At 42.7% G+C, this 17,419-nt stretch overlaps 1 protein-coding gene across 4 annotated transcripts in view; it reads right to left on the bottom strand.

Annotated features, from left to right (window-relative positions):
• LOC138848529 (uncharacterized) overlaps positions 1 to 17,419 on the bottom strand; it is a 111,238-nt gene that overhangs the window by 29,983 nt on the left and 63,836 nt on the right. Inside the window, exon 1 of one of the 4 annotated variants that reach the window (XM_089327371.1) lies at positions 15,668 to 16,072. The exons of 1 other annotated variant lie outside the window; for it this stretch is intronic. The gene's annotated coding sequence lies outside the window, so the exon portion shown is untranslated. Of the gene's footprint in view, positions 1 to 15,667; positions 16,073 to 17,419 lie in introns of those variants that run through there. 2 more of the 4 variants (XM_089327373.1, XM_070068645.2) reach the window with 2 other exon arrangements.

Raw genomic sequence — 17,419 nt, 5'->3', positions numbered from 1 at the left:
TTATGTATTTCACCAAGGGGGTCATTTATATGCCATGCAAACTAGAATGAAGATTGATAATAAAACTCCTGAGTGTCATAAATTTTTATCAAAATTAACAGGTCAGTTAAGAGCTCTTAATAAATAGTTGGGGGGTTGGCACTGTGGTGAAGCAGGTTAAAGCCCTGGCCTACAGTGCTGACACACCATATGTGCTCCAGCTCAAGTCCCAGCTGCTCCACTTCTGACTCAGCTCTCTGCTCTGGCCTGGGATAAAAGTAAAAAGATGGCCCAAGTCCTTAGGTCCCTGCACACATGTGGGAAACCTGGAAGAATTTCATGGCTCCTGGCTTCAGATCAGCACAGCTCTGGCCATTGCGGCCATTTGGGGAATGAACTAGCGGATGGCAGAGGCCGACTCTCTTTCTGTTAGACCGAACTTGGATGGGACTCAATTATCCCAAAGACAGACTTCAATGATGCAAAAGCAAAGAGGTTTATTGTTCTAGCTTGATCTAGGGTCCACTCCTCCAATCATCACAGTGGTCATCTGATGAGGACCCATCCCGTATACTTTGTAGGGTTTATATAGAGTTTTCAGAGACATTCTACATATTATAGCACCATTCAGCAACTCATCTCATTCTGTGAGAATTTAAAGAACATCTCTTAAAATTGATTAGTAAATCCAGTGGTGGGAATAGACCTAGTGAAGGCGGTTAGATGGCTTTGGGGTTGATGCTTTTTAAAATGATTGGCTAAAGTGTAGGGTCCAAACCACTAGGGTGTATGTTCCAAACTACAGGGTTTTGGGATGTTATCAATCACCTTAATGGCCTAAAAAGACACCTGGAAAAGATTCAGATTCCTTTTGAAGCATTTATTGGTAGCTTCAACCAGTTTTTATTGTCCATTTAATGGCTCCAATAATTTATGGGTACATAGGGCTGATGTTGGCAAGATCCTAAAAACACCCTTTGAACCCTACTTCAGCAAATGAAAATACAGAAAATATATATTGGAAATAAGCTTTATTAATTTACATACATAAAGAGAATTTTTTAAAAGGCATACTATTTGGACAGATCATATTACTTTGCTGTAAAATTCTAAATCTAATGAAAGATTCCAGAATTGTCTAGATTAGAGATTACCTTTTTGTTTTCCTTAAGACTTATATAAAACAAATGCAAATGTCCTAAAGTGCTAGATTAACCTGAAAAACTTATGTTCAATACACAATTTTTATTCATTAGAGTTTAACATTGACAGAAGGGAAAGTCATTCAGTAAAGAGGTAGAAATGCTTTCAGACTTAATATTAAGAATGTTGGTTTCCCAAATGCTTTTTCTTATACATTGAAGCTTAAGGTGAATTGGTATTTGCTGCATCAGCAGTCTGACTGCATGTCTTAGAGAATGAAAAATAGACACCTGTAGAGATGCCTGAAGAGTTGGTGCTTTTAAGTTAAGATTCTTCTCAGCTGCTGAGGAGTTCATTCCATTGAGTGCATAACTATGAATGATTCAGAAGATTTATAAGACTTAAGATACTCAGTTGTTAAGTTTATCAATTTTGTGGGAAATTATGGACTTAAGGTATCACCTGAGTTTGCTGTATTAAAAAAATAAATACAAAGATTCTTTTTAAATAAAACTTTAAAAAAGTATAGGCTTGTATTGAACAAGATGTATCTAAACTTTATAAAATGCTGTTATTTTAATACAAAACATACATAAGCATATGTTTTAAATATAAATAATTGATTATAAAAGCTTGTGTTTCTACTCAAATACACTTGTGAAAAGAAATTACAATTTACTCACAAAATAATCTAGAATTTCCTAACAGTATCTAACTTAAATAATGAAGTAAAACATACTAAAACATCTTTTGTTTGTGTGAATTTAATTACAGTACCTTAAGTTAGCATTCTCCATCCCAAAGGTTATTAAAAGTTTTAAAAGGGAGATAAACTCCATGAGGTTGGTAGATTTTCTGTTCTAAATTCTTCATGTACTTGGGGCTGGTGATGTGGTGCAGAGGTTAATCCTCTGCTTGTGGTGCCGGCATCCTGTATGGGTGCTGGTTCTAGTCCCGGCTGCCCCTCTTCCAGTCCAGTTCTCTGCTATGGCCTGGGAAAGCAGTGGAAGATGGCCAAGTGCTTGGGCCCCTGCACCTGCATGGGAGACCAGGAAGAAGCAGCTGGCTCCTGGCTTTAGATCCATGTAGATCTGGCCATTTCAGCCATCTGGGGAGTGAACCAATGGAAGGAAGACCTTTCTCTCTGTCTCTCCCTCTCTCTGTCTGTAATTCTACCTCTCAAATAAATAAAATCTTAAAAAATATATTCTTTATATATTCATATCACTTACAACCTCTTATTTTAGAAAAATGAGGGTTAGCCGGCGCCGCGGCTCACTAGGCTAATCCTCCGCCTAGCGGTGCCGACACACCGGGTTCTAGTCCCGGTCAGGGCACCGGATTCTGTCCCGGTTGCCCCTCTTCCAGGCCAGCTCTCTGCTGTGGCCAGGGAGTGCAGTGGAGGATGGCCCAGGTGCTTGGGCCCTGCACTCCATGGGAGACCAGGAAAAGCACCTGGCTCCTGGCTCCTGCCATCAGATCAGTGCGGTGCGCCGGCAGCAGCGCGCTGGCTGTGGCAGCCATTAGAGGGTGAACCAACAGCAAAAGGAAGACCTTTCTCTCTGTCTCTCTCTCTCACTGTCCCTCTGCCTGTCAAAAAAAAATAAATTAATTAATTAAAAAAAATGAGGGTTAATGGTTTATGACTTCTGCTAGTCTGTGATTGTTACAAAGTAAAACTTCTAGTTAAGGTATGAATTTGTAAATTCCTTATCAGCAATCAAATTATTATAACAAAAATTGTCATACTGAGTTAATAGTCTTTAAATAAATACAAAGTAGGAGAATAGTTAGCAACTTAAAAACACCTGGCTATCAAAATTATTCAGATGCAGACAAGATAAGACTCCTTGTGGGGTAACCACATGCTGAATATCTGTTTTTTTTTTTATTTACATGTCACTGTCACAGGCTGAACAGCAACAGAACACAGTATGAGAATGATGAGCACACCTCTAATTCTAGAGACATATGTACCCTGTCAGGACTTCATTGGCCTAACTCATCAAAAGACTCAGGAATAAATGTTTCTGTTTTCAAGAGAATTGTGGGGCCAGTGCGATGGCACAGTAGGTTAATCTTCAACCTGTGGCACTGGCATCCCATATAGGCACTGGTTCTGGTCCCAGCTACTCCTCTTTCACTACAGCTCTCTGCTATGGCCTGGGAAAGCAGTAAAATGTGGCCCAAGTGCTTGGGCCCCTGCACGCATGGGCAACTAGGAAGAAGCACCTGGCTCCTGGCATTGGATCAAGCAACTCTGGCTGTTGTGGCAATTTGGGGAGTGAACCAATGGATGGAAGACCTTTCTGTCTGTCTCTACCTCTCACTGTCTGTAACTCTGCCTCTCAAAGAAATAAATACAATCCTTCAAAAAGTCTGTTAAAGTGAATTACAACCACCATTGTAGGTTTCCTTTCACAACTTCAAGTGGACATAGCTCATAAAATAAAATAAATCATAGGCTAATGCCATGGCTCACTTGGCTAATCCTTCACTTGTGGCACCAGCACCCCAGGTTCTAGTCCCAGTTGGGGTGCCGGGTACTAGTCCCATTTGCTCCTCTTCCTGGGCCCAGGAGGGCAGTGGAGGGAGGCCCAAGTGCTTGGTTCTCTGCACCCGCACAGGATAACTGGAGGAAGTACTTGACTCTGGGCTTCGGATAGGCAGAACACTGGCTGTAGTGGCCATTAGGGGAGTGAACCAACGGAAGGAAGACCTTTCTCTCTGTCTCTCTCTCACTGTCTATAACTCTGTCAAATATAAATAAATAAACAAACAAACAAATAAATAAATAAATCATAGTTTCATAAACACTAAAGCTTAGACAATTGGTACCAATAAATAGCTTCTTTCATAGTCTCTCTTTATAAATAATTAATAAACCAATTATTTTCTTCCTACTCTGCAAAGTCAGTCAACGTAATTGATTTTGAGTTTAGTTTCCAAAACACCCAGAAATGCACAATGTTAATGCTTTTGCAGCTTTATAAGAGCATAAAATAATAGCAATTTTTAATTCTTGTACTTTTTAACATTAGAGAGTTCTAAGACATTAAATGGCATTTTTTTCTAACCCATGTAAGACTAACAATGTGCAGAAAAAATTGAGGATTTTTGTTATGCAGGTAAATAATTGTGCTTTCCCTAGAATCATGCTTCAACTGTGGTTATTTTTCCTCTCCACTGAAGCCAGGAAGAAGAAATTCCTGTGAAACTAATGAAATGCCCCTGATGTTCTTAAATGATTACTTTTTGGATAGCAACTTCCAAGAAACAATATCACAGTCATAGTGAGCTTTTTCTGTGGTTGGAATCTTCTCTTTGCTTCCAGGAGACTAAGGAAAGCCACCTGGAGATCTCAGGGGAAGGCCATGTGGGAATGAAGAGGCATGCATCTCCTCTGGAAGCAGTTGTGTCTGTGAAATTTTTTGCTCATGGCAAATTTGACAGGTCTCTATCCATTGATAAAGATGAGACTCATCATAAAAATTAGTAGTAATACAGAAAAAAAATCATTGAAATCACATTTTTTTCTGCCACAGGCAAGTGGAACAACATCTCTCACAGTAAAACAGACTGTAAAGAGTCTATCCAATATCTCTGGCTCTCCTCACATTCTAAGGAAAGACCTCAGAGAACTTCCAGCTGCCTCTTCCAGAAAGGTAAGTCAATAAATAAATTATTAATAAAAAGAAAAAGGAGGTAACTTTTTTTTCCATATTTCTGGATAGGATTCCTGTCTTTGAATCACTATCTCATGATTTTTATTCATTTTTCCTTCTTTGGAATTGGAGTAGGAGTAGGCAAAAACATGCATGAAAGAAGGGGGAAAAATCTTAAAGTACTAGATTGTAAAGTAGGAGCAAATGGACAGGAAGGCTGGAGGTGAAGGGCTAAAGACTAGGTTAGGGAAAAAAAACCAGCTTATTAAATCCTTAAAAAGAGAAAGGAAGAAAGGAGGGAGAAATAGAAAAGTATGGTTATGTTCTTCTGGAATTACAATCTTACGCAATCTGTTCTCTTTATATTAATAAAAATGTTTAACAATTGAAAGTTCATTCCTTTATTGCATCACTACTGCCTCATTCCAACACTCTATGAAAGCAGAATCCAAAGGCAGGCATGGGTTGCAGGGTGGAAGTGACAGTGATAGCCCTATTTCTCTAATGTCAACCTCTGCACCACAACTTCTGATCCAACAAAATTCTATACAGTACCCAGAATCAGCTTTATAAAATAAACCACTTAGGGCAAAAGCTCAGAAAAAATCAATGTCCCCATTATTCTTTGCCTATGAAGTACTCATAAAAATTAGCATGCTGCTAAAGAAAATGAGATTGTGGCCCAGCTATGTATAAAGAACATAGGGATGCAAAGTCAGGAGGCAGTTTGGTGTTTTATGAGCACCCAAAGTGAACTGCAGATGATGGAAGGGGATGCATTACAGAATGGGAGCTGAGTAGGCAGCCCAGCCAGTAGTGACCACCAAGCCTTTAACCTGAGATTTGTGAGTATTTGTGAAGTGTACAAATGAGTTCTAGCTATAACAACAGTAATTACTTTTTCCTTAGGAACACAAGGCAAAACACACTTTTTCCAATTTTTATCTGTTTTTCATTTTATTTGAAAGGTAGAGGGAGATGGAGAGGGAGAGAGATTTCTTCCATTTTCTGGTACACACCCAAATGCTCACAACAGCAGGCAATGTTCAGCCTGAAGCCAGGATCCCAAAACTCCAGGCAGGCCTGGATGAGATCAGTTGATTCTGAGGACACACAGTCTTCAGTGACACCTGTCTTTATAAAGACACATCTCAATACAAAATAAAACTCCCTACTCAGGACTTTTGAGATCCAAGAGAAAACTCAAATATTTTGCAGATGAGTGCAAAACAGAAATCTGGAGACTTCTGTGAGCCAACAAATTCCCTGCCTACCTGAGAATCAGCCTGGTCACCAAGGAGATCAAAGGAAGAGAACCAAGCAAAGCCACTTGGGACCTGTTCCCAGAGTCTTATCTCTTGAGTGAGCATAAAGGCAGCCCAGTCATTGGGCATTGGCAGTTTTGGACAACCTTAATCCTGAAGTGAGTACACAAACTAGTCAACTCCAATTTGGGCTGAGTTATCAGACTGGCAGTCTGGACAAAGATTGTCACCCATTAAGGAATCTGGACACAGGAATGGCCAAAAAAGAACCATCAGGAGATGCGCACAATAGGAGTCAGAGTACTAAGTGTATAATAAATGCACAGATCCCAGACCAAGGCAACAGGCAATGCCAACCTTCTCTTTTGTTGCAAAATTTGCTTATTTTATCTTAAAGGCCTTGAGAAACAGATCTGTAGACATCTCATGTGTAAGACAAACATGCATCATTCATAATTGGCCTATAAATATTAGCATTCTTGCCCTGATCAATAAGCCTCAGGAACTAGCTCAGGGAGGGGCAAGGAAATGGAATCACTTCTGTCTCATTTCTAGGGAAGTACACATCCTCCATGAACTGCTTCTTATAAAATATTTCTCCAATTATCCAGGAGAAATACATCAACTCTGAAAAGGCTACTTTTTTTTTTCCATAGAGCCCAACACCTGTCTTGGGAATCACCTGTGATGCCAGGTAGATGGATAAGAAAGCCAATTGGAATCATCTACTAGAAGACAAGATACATTACACAAATCACTATATTTCACTCTACAGAAAAATGCAAACTGAATCACAAAGAACTCCAGTCGATCAATCCCCTGGTTTAAGCAAAGGGCATATTTGCATTACTCCAGATATGCAGGCCTCTCTTTCTATTGTACTCTCACGTGGACTATCTGCATAGGGATACAGAGTGAGGGGGAGGCTGCAGCAGTAAAAATGGTCAATGTTTCAATTATGAAACTGATTTTTAATTGTCTCAAATTCAGTCATAAAAATTCTGCTCTAAGCAAGACACACATAAAGCCAAGCTCATCCCTTTCTCAACAAAAATTTAATGCTAACTGCATATTTAGGAGTGTACTACTGCATTTCATTCCAGTACTTCTCTACATCTTATTTTTTTATAGACAGTGAGAGGAAGAGACAGAGATAAAAGTCTTCCATCTGCTGGTTCATTCCCCAAATGACTATAACAGAGGGAGCTGCACTGATCTGAAACCAGGAGCCAGGATCTTCTTCTCTGTTCCCCCTTGGGTACAGGGACCTAAGCACTTGAGCCATCTTCTACTACTTTCCCATGTCATAGCAGAGAGCTGGATCAGAAGAGGAGAATCTGGGACTAGAATGGTGCCCATATAGGATGCCAGTGCCACAGGCAGAGGATTAAACTACAAAGCCACAGTACCAGCCCCTCTACATCTTATAAGCACATCTTATCTGTAAGAAGAAAACTGAAAAGTGAGTCCAGTATATCACAAATCATGTTAGAAATTATCTCTAATTAACAAGAAAAAAAAAAAAAAGGAAAACCCTAAAATGGAAACCTGCACAAATGACCTGTGTCCTATTACTTTATCCTTTGGAATACTTTTCAAGATTTCTTCTGGCCTTCCCATCTTCCCTTGTTCCTCATACCCTTTCATTTTTTTTTTTTTAACTTTTATTTAATGAATATAAATTTCCAAAGTACGACTTATGGATTACAATGGCCCCCCCCCATACCGTCCCTCTCACCCACAACCCTCCCCTTTCCCACTCCCTCTCCCCTTCCATTCACATCAAGATTCATTTTCGATTATCTTAATATACAGAAGATCAGCTTAGTATACATTAAGTAAGGATTTCAACAGTTTGCTCCCACACAGAAACATAAAGTGAAAAATAATAGATGATTTTTTTTTAAAATGATGATGAAATCAGATCAGACCTATTGTCATGTTTAATCCCAGTGAGAGTCAAGTTGGGAGTTGATAATTTCTTTCTTTCTTTTTTTTTTTTTTTTTTTTTTTACAGAGGATCAGTTTAGTATGCATTAAGTAAAGATTTCAACAGTTTGCACCCCAATAGAAACACAAAGTGAAATATATTGTTTGAGTACTCGTTATAGCAGTAAATCTCAATGCACAGCACATTAAGGACAGAGATCCTACATGAGGAGTAAGTGCACAGTGACTCCTGTTGTTGACTTTACCAATTGACACTCCTGTCTATGGCATCAGTAATCTCCCTATGCTCCAGTCATGAGTTTCCAAGGCTATGGAAGCCCTCTGAGTTCTCCGATTCTTATCTTGTTTAGACAAGGTCATAGTCAATGTGGAGGTTCTCTCCTCCCTTCAGAGAAAGGTACCTCCTTCTTTGATGACCCGTTCTTTCCACTGGGATCTCACTCACAGAGATCTTTTGCCAGAGTGTCTTGGCTTTCCATGCCTGAAATACTCTCATGGGCTTTTCAGCCAGATCCGAGTGCCTTTAGGGCTGATTCTGAGGCCAGAGTGCTATTTAGGACATCTGCCATTCTTCCTCATACCCTTTCAATATCACTGCCTCTCTGTCCCTGTAGCTCTCTCCCTTTGGAAGCAGTCTTGTGGACTGTCAATCATTATTTCAAAATGTATTGTAGGAAGGGCCTGAATGGCCTTCTAATGTCCCTTAAATATTTCCATAAAACAGACGATAGAGGGGCTGGTACTGTGTCCCAGCAGGGAAAGCTGCTGCCTGCACTATTGGCATCCCATGTGGGTGCTGCTTTGAGTCTCGGCTGCTCCATTTCTGATCCAGCTCTCTTCTAAGGTCTGGGGAAGCAGTAGAAGATGACCCAAGACCTTGGACCCCTGCACCCATGTGGGATAACTGGAAGAGGCTCCGGGCTCTTGGCTTCAGTTCAGGGTAGCTCCAGCCATTGCAGCCATCTGGGAGTAAACCAGAAGATGGAAGGCCTTTCTCCCTCTCTCTTTCTGCCTCTGCTTCTCTCTAATTCTCTTTCAAATAAAAATAATAATAACAATAATAATAATAATAATAATAAACAGACAGTAGAGCATAGTGGGAAAGCCATTGCCTGTGATGCTGGTATTCCATATTGTGCATGAGTTCATGTCCCAGCTGTGCCTAGGAAAGCTACAAAGTTTGGTGCCTATGCTCCTACTCCCACATGGGAAATGTGGAAGAAGATACTGGCTCCTGACTTTAATCCAGTTTCAACCCCAGGTGCTGTGGCCATTAGGGGTGTGAAACAGTGGATAAATAATTTACATCTCTCCTTCTCTCTTTGTAATTCTGCCTTTCAAATAAATAAATACTTTTAATTTTTTAAAAAAATTAACAAATGGCCCTAAATATTCTGACTCATCTTGACATGTAACAAGAGCCAAGAAAGTTGCTGCTGACTTTATGTAGTGCCTCCTCAATCCATTCTATAAGAAAAAAAATATGTATTTCTTTTGCTATCCAGGCACTCAAATCCAAAAGAAATAATACTACCCAGTACAGCTCTCTTTAAGGCTGCTCCTGCACTGAAGAAAAGTAAAGGAGCAAGGGGCCCAAACCCTGTGTGGCAGGCTGGCAGTCCCCTCCTTACTCTGCATCTGAGTTTCTGGTTAGAAATGAGACAAAGGCAACTCCAGATACTGCAGTGGTACACAAACAGCCTCAATCACAGACACGCCTTGTGTGTGTGCAACAGAAGGGAGGAATACAATGAACAAAAAGGAAAGGATGTGAATGGACATAGCAAAGAATTTCCCCACTTTGCTGATCATGATCTCAAGGATGTCCAGGCCAGAATTCCATTTCACTTTGGAAAACCCACTCCTTGAAGTTTTCTCCACCTAGGTGTATTCTTCTTTGAGGAATCTATCCTCCTGTGAGAGAGGGCACCACCACAAATTGAAAACAAGTCAAAAAGCAGAGTGATGGCTTTAATTCTCAGAGGTGAATGGATAACCATATCTATGAATTCTGCCTTGAAGAATAAACTTCCTTCTGCTCTAAGAATCTCATGTAGGTTTGGGCTAAAATGAGAAACACAGAGACCAGCTGGGTCTGTTAGGTGAGAAGAAAGGAAGCTTGATTTCCAGTTGTTACTCGTAGCATGTTAGTTTTGAGAGGATTTCATTTTCCACTTCTACTTGAAGAAATGGAAAGGTAGAATCAGTGCCAACCTAACACATGGCAGCTTTAGCCACTGATGACATCACAGCTTGCTACCCAAAAGTGGCAGCCAAAATAAACTCAACAAATGAGAACCAAAATAAAACAGAAGAGTCTAACATAATAGCAACATTTGTTCAGCATATGTTACCCAGATCTTGACACACAAGTCACCAGGATAAAGGGTGGGGCTGGCTTTGTGGCACAGTGGATTAAGCCACCACCAAATAAAATGCTGGGATCCAATATGTGTGTCCACCCTTTAAAAAAGATTTATTTATTTGAAAGTCAGAGTTTTGGGGGCCAGTGCTGTGGCACAGCTGGTTGAGACACTGGCCTGCATCCCATATGGTCACCAGTTTGGGTCTTGGCTGTTCCACTTCCAATCCAGCTGCCTGTTAATGTGCTTGGGAAAGTGGCACAGTATGGCCCAAGTCCGTGGTCCCCTATATCCATGTGGGAGATCCAGAAGAAGCTCCTGGCTCCTGGCTTCAGATCAGCTCAGATCTGGCCACTGTGGCCATTTTGGGAGTGAACCAACAGACTGAAGACCTCTCTATCTGTCTCTATCTCTATCAGTAACTCTGTCAAATAAATAAAAGAAATCTTAAAAAAAATGTCAGAGTTATGGAGAGGAGGGAGAGTCAGATGGGATGGCATTGTGGACTAGCAGGTAAAGGTGCTGCCTGCAGTGCTGGCATCTGGTATAGGCACCAGTTCATGTCCTGGCTGCTCCACTTCTGATCCAGTTCTATGCTAGTGGCCCTGGAAAAGTAGAAGATGGTCCAATACCTGGGTCCTTGACACCCAAGTGGGAGACCTGGATGAAGCTCTTGGTGCCTGGCTTGGGCCTGGCCCAGTCTTGGCCATTGCAGCCATCTAGGAAGTAGACCAGCAGATGGAAAATCTCTTTCTCATTCTCTCCCTTTCTCTATCTCTGCCTTGCAAATAAATAAATGCTAAAAAGAGAAATCTTCCATATGAGATGGCTGCCATGGCCAGGGCTGAAGCACACAGAAACCAGGAGCCAGGCACTTCATCTGGGTCTCCCACATGGGTTACAATGGCCCCAACACTTGAGTCATCCGCTGCTGCTTTTCCCAAACCATCAGCAGGGAGCTAAATTAGAAGTGGAGCAACTGGGACATGAACGGCTGCTCATCTGGGAAGCTGGCATTGCAGATGGTGGCTTTCCCCATTGTGCCACAATGCCAGCCCCATGAGTGCCAGTTTGAGTCACAGCTGTTCCACTTCTGATCCAGCTCCCTGCTAATGCAACTAGGGAAGCAGAAACAGATGGCACAAGTACTTGGGTCCTTGCACCAACATGGGACACTGGGTTGGACTTCCAGGCTGGGCCAGCATTATTCATTGCAGTCCCTTCAGTGAACCAGCAGATGCAAGATCCCCATCCTTCTGTCTCTGCCTCTTTCTCTGTAACTCTGCCTTTAAAATAAAATTTTTAAATCTTAATAAAATAAAGAGAAAGGGTGAGAGAGTAGCCACACTAAAGTAACAGAGCAAAGCTACAGTTGTGTTGTCCCTCAGCAGCCTTCTGCCTTAAGTGGCAAATCTCCAGCTTACAGATACTGACATAAAAGACACATTCACAACACATTTCAAAACAAGAGATGAGAGGTTTACAAGGCATATTGATTTCATGATGAATTTCATTCATTAGGTACACTGGGTTTAGATATATGCCTTTTGTGCAGCCAAGTTAACCCAGGGTCTAATTCAAAGAGACGTACTGAGGAAGATGTGCTGCCAGGGGAGAGAGCTACAATGTCCCACTGCTCTTGTAACATCATAAAGAGAAGGAAAATAAATGGCGTAGTGTCTCAATAGGCTAATCCTCCTCCTTGCGGCGCCGGCACACAAGGTTCTAGTCCCGGTCGGGGTGCTGGATTCTGTCCCGGTTGCCCCTCTTCCAGGCCAGCCCTCTGCTATGGCCCAGGAGTGCAGTGGAGGATGGCCCAGGTGCTTGGGCCCTGCACCCCATGGGAGACCAGGAGAAGCACCTGCCTCCTGCCTTTGGATCAGCACGGTGCACTGGCCGTGGTGGCCATTGGAGGGTGAACCAACGGCAAAGAAAGACCTTTCTCTCTATCTCTCTCTCTCTCTCACTGTCCACTCTGCCTGTTAAAAAAAAAAAATAAGAGAGGGAGAGAGAGAAGGAAAAGTGCTACTCATGTCCATGGTTATAAGGAGGACAGAAGCACAAACATTTCAGAAAGGGGGAGCAAATTACAAATATAGTTATTTTAAGAAAATAAAAGGAAGTAAATTTCAGAATTCTCACAGTAATCCAGGAAAATTGCCCTGCCTACCCATAGACCAAATGTTTCAAAACACATTTTCTGATTAAATTCTGAAGATTACAGGACTCAGCACTCTGGGTGTTCAGATGCCAAATTAAGTTTTAGTTTCCACTACGGGCAGATGTAGCCAATCACTCAGATCATGAGAAAAACTTTTCCATAAGAAGGAACATGAAATATTCAGTCACACAGAATAACTGTGCTTAGTGCTCAAAGTGAACCCCAAGATAAGCACCCAGAAAACCTGTTAGGTCTTGGGGCCAGCTCCATGGTGTAGCATGTAAAAATTTATTTATTTATTTAAAAGGCAGAGTTACAGAGAGGCAGAGGGACAGAGAGAGGTCTTTCATGTACTGATTCACTCCCCAAATGGCTGCAATGGCCAGAGATGGATCTATCTGAAGCCAGGAGCCAGAAGCTTCTGTCAGGTCTCCCATGCAGTGAAGAACCCAAGAACTTGGGCCATCTTCCACTGCTTTCACAGGATCTCAAACAAGCACCCATATGGGATGCCAGCACTGTAGGTGGCAGCCTCACCTGCCATGCCCCAGTGCCAGCCCTCAAAATAAACCTATTTTTAAAAGCATTTTAACTGAGGTATGGGAGAGAGTTTGTTTATCCAAAGCAAGGATAACATAACATAACTATTACACAGAAGAAGCTCCTGCTCCTGGCTTTGGATCAGCACAGCTCTGACCACTGTAGCCAACTGGGGAGTGAACCAGCAGATGAAGACTTATCTCTCTCTGCCTCTCCTCTCTGTAACTATGACTTTCAAGTAAAATAAATAAATCCTTAAAAAAAAATAAGATAACTACTAGTACTCATTAACTTAAAAAATATAGAAATTTAATGAAACTCGCTGGTGCCGTGGCTCACTAGGCTAATCCTCTGCCTTCCTAGGTAACCTTACTATGCTAAATGAGTTTCACAGATTAGTAATCTGGTGACAGCAGAACTCTAACAGAATCTATGAATCACTCAGTTAATCAAGTGAAAACTTCATTACACTGAAAGTTAGTCTATACCAATAGTTTTCAGGGCCACATTTCTCTTTTTTTAAAAGATGTTTTATTTATTTATTTGAGAGGTAGAATTACAGATACAGAGATGGATAGACAGACAGGAAGGTCTTCCTTCTGCTGGTTCATTCCCCAGTTGGTCAAAATGGCCAGAAGAGCTGCACTGTTCTAAAGCCAGGAGCCAGGAGCTTCTTCTGGGTCTCCCTCATGGGTGCAGAGGCCCAAGCACTTGGGCCATCTTCTACTGCCTTCCCAGGCCATAGCAGTGAGCTGGATCAGAGGAGGAGCTGGGACTTGAACTGGTGCCCATATGGGATGCTGGCACCACAGGCAGAGGATTAAACTACTGAGCCACAGTGCCAGCCCAAAGCCACATCTTTCACCGTACTGTGTGGGCATCTCTGTGAGGGGAAGAGGGGCACATTTTCTCTTTTCTTCCTTACCCATCTTCACATCAACACCTTGTACAAAGGCTTCCACAGAGCAGTCATTTTGAAAATCTATCACTAATATCCTCCCATGTTGAAAATGTCATGGGGTTAAACACAGAACCCAGAATAAGAAAAGTAACTTGAAGTTGGTGTTGTGGCTGAGTGGGTAAAAGCATATGGGTGCTGGTTCAAGACCTGGCTGCTCCACTTCTGATCCAGCTCTCTGTTATGGCCTGGAAAAGCAGTGGAAGATGGCCCAAGTGCTTGGTCCCCTGTACCTGTGTGAGAGACCTGGAAGAAGGTCCTGGCTTCTAGCTTCAGATCCATGCAGTTCTGGCCATTGTGACCATCTGGGGAGTAAACCAGCAGATGGGAGCTCTCTCTCTCTCTCTCTGTGCGTGTGTGTGTGTCTTTGCCTCTCTGTAACTCTGCCATTCAAATAAATAAATATTTTTTTTTTTTTAAAGTAACTGACCGGCGCCATGGCTCACTTGGTTAATCCTCTGCCTGCAGTGCCGGCATCCATATGCACACCAGATTCTGTCCCATTTGCTCCTCTTCCAGTCCAGTTCTCTGCTGTGGCCCAAGTGCTTGGCCCCTGCACCTACATGGGAGACCAGGAGGAAGCACCTGGCTCCTGGCTTCGGATCAGCACAGTGCGCCAGCCATAGTGGCCATTTGGGGGATGAACCACCAGAAGGAAGACCTTCCTCTCTAACTCTGCCTGTCAAATTAAAAAAAAAAAAAAAAAAGAAACTGGCCCCCTTAATTAAAACAGTATGGACTGTAAGATAATCAGCTTGGTGGAGCATTGAGTGACTGTAAAGAACTAGACAAGAAAAATTGATACTTTTCTGTATTTATGTTTTCGTAGCTCTCCACTATGAAAATCCAGATTGAAGTAGCTCATTATTAACTCACACGGTAGACTTGCATTAATTTCAGTTCACTTCTCACTTTGCAAAGGGATTAGCAGCAGGTAATAAAAGTTGACATCCCTAATAACATGAGAAGAAAGAAGGGTTGAAGACAGAAATCGACACGCAGGAAAATAAATCACTACGTTTCCATGGCCTCAAGCTCCAGATTGAAAAAGAGTCTGTTAATTAAACACGGAGGAGTGATCAATCCACAAAGCTACTGCACAAGCTTCACGTGCTGCTGGGAAAGTCAGCCAAACACATAATGCCCCAGCTGTCAGATGTGTCCGCGGGGTCCAGCATGGGGGCCAGGAGCCAGAGCCTACTCTGATCTTCTGTCTCCACCTCTCCACTGCCTCAGGCTCAGGCTGAGGGCCGCTGAGCCCCACCCAGCTGGAACTACCAGGGGATATAGCCAGAGGCCAGCCACAAGGCATTCTCTGACCCACCCAAAGTGAGAACTGGGCTTATTTAAATATAGGGAAAGGGACTCCTTCCTTAGGCGTGCTCTCAACTGCCCTGCTTGTGCCGTTCCTCATCCAGTGTACTTTAAGGAGAATTTGAGCGAGGCAGCCCATGGCACTGGCCAAGCATCGGGAGACTGGGAAGCGGTGGCGGGAAACACAACACCTGGGCCCCAGCCTTGACTCTGCCGGAGAAGCTCCCAGGATCACTGAGAAGCAAGTGATCGAGGTCTGGGAGCCGCCACCTGCCATCGCACCCTCCCTTCTCCCACACACGCATAGATGCCCCTCCTGTTCTCCATACTTGCCGTGGAAAATCTCGGGAGCACGTCCCCTTTCTTCAGGACACCTGGAGAGCAAAGCGGAGAGTGTGGGACAGGAGAAGTCGCTGGAACTTGGGGCCCACGGTGCCAGATGCAGAGGCACAGAAGCAGTGGGCGGCAGGTCTGAGGTGTGTGCTCCCGAACCGCCGGAAATTGCACTTGCAAAGCAAGACTCCCCAGTGAATGTGGGAGAAGGAGCAACGCGGCCTCTCAGGGCCCTCTCTGATCAGTAAATCAACTTCTGTTCCCAGCCCCGAGCCACAGGGAAAAGCACGCATGCGCACGTTCTCCCACATGCACACGCACAGGCAGGAAACGTTAGAGCACTGGGTGACTCTGGGAAATGGAGTCCAGGCCAGAGCATTCCTAGATAGACTTACTGGCCCTCTCCTAGGACTTCAGCGCGGGGTGGGTGGAGACAGGCTGGGAACCAGATGGCGTTTGCTTTTGTTTACATCCCTCCTTCCCTTCCTTCCCACCCCAGATCTCCAGGATCAGCTGCTGTTCATCCTTTCTTGAACAAAATCTTAAGAACTGACAGCCACTGCTGCTGAGTCCCAAATCCCGGTTCCCTCACACACGCTGTTTCCCTCAGGAAAATCCCCTGCTGCTTTATTCCTGGACAGCTTCTCTCAAGTAATGAATGACAAGGATTTCAATGTAACTCTCAGCACAGGTGTACACGGCATAGTTTAACATCTAGATTTGAGAATACAATTTTTATTTGTGTCTTTTATTTGTGGTTCTTTTCAAAGCATTTTACACCACCATCTAATTCACCAAGTACAAAAAAAAGAGAGAGAGAGAGAGAGAGAGAACTGGATACAGGACTAACATTGCCAAGTATCTTCTAGGGGCCAGATTAACAGAGTAAATGCCTTACATTGTATCAATTATACCTTAGGTTAATTCTGGAGACCGTATTCTCAATTCACAAAGAGAAAGCTGAGGTGGAAAGAGATTAGAATTCAAGTATGGTATGGTAAAAAAGTCTAGCTTAAAGGCTGACCAATGTGAAATATTGGTTTAAGAAGTCTTTCAGGACCAGCACTGTGGCATAGTGGGCTAAGCCTCCGCCTTCAGCACCGACATTCTATACGGGGGCTAGTTCAAGTCCCTGCTGCTCCACTTCCAATACAGCTTTCTGCTGTAGCCTGGGAAAGCAGTAGAAGATGGCCCAAATGCCTGGGACCCTGCATCCACATCAGAGACCCAGAATTTCCTGGCTCCTGGCTTTGGATCAGCTTAACTGTGGCTATTGCAGCCATTTGGGGAGTGAACAAGTGGATGGAAGACTTCTCTCTCTCTCTCTGTCTCTGCCTCTGCCTCTCTGTAATTCTACCTTTCAAATAAAAAAAAATCTTCTTTAAAAAAAGAAATATTTCTTTTATCTTGGGGCTCAGTTTCTAAAACCCCACATTTCTCATCTCTAAAATAAAAAGTGAGGGAGAGGAAGAGTATCTACAATCCTAATCTTCACTGTAGAGAAACACATAGGATTATAACTTATCTAAAAAAGAAAGGAGGTTCAAAGTTGCTATTGTTGTATGGTTATTTTTCTCATGCTTAATATCAAGATAGCATATAAATATTATGCATTCTTAGGTATATGTGTGGTGTTTGATTTTTAAGATTTTAAGTAGAAATGTAAATGGAAGCAGGATGACATGGAGTTCTGTTTGTGATTGCTTCTGTCAATTATAATTCATGGGATTAGAATTGCTGGATTAGGA

This window comes from Oryctolagus cuniculus, chromosome 2, assembly GCF_051225735.1.
Source record: "Oryctolagus cuniculus isolate XC-2025 breed Fujian yellow rabbit chromosome 2, ASM5122573v1, whole genome shotgun sequence".
In the NCBI taxonomy this organism is placed as follows: domain Eukaryota; kingdom Metazoa; phylum Chordata; class Mammalia; order Lagomorpha; family Leporidae; genus Oryctolagus; species Oryctolagus cuniculus.
This window is presented reverse-complemented; position numbering and strand designations above follow the sequence as displayed.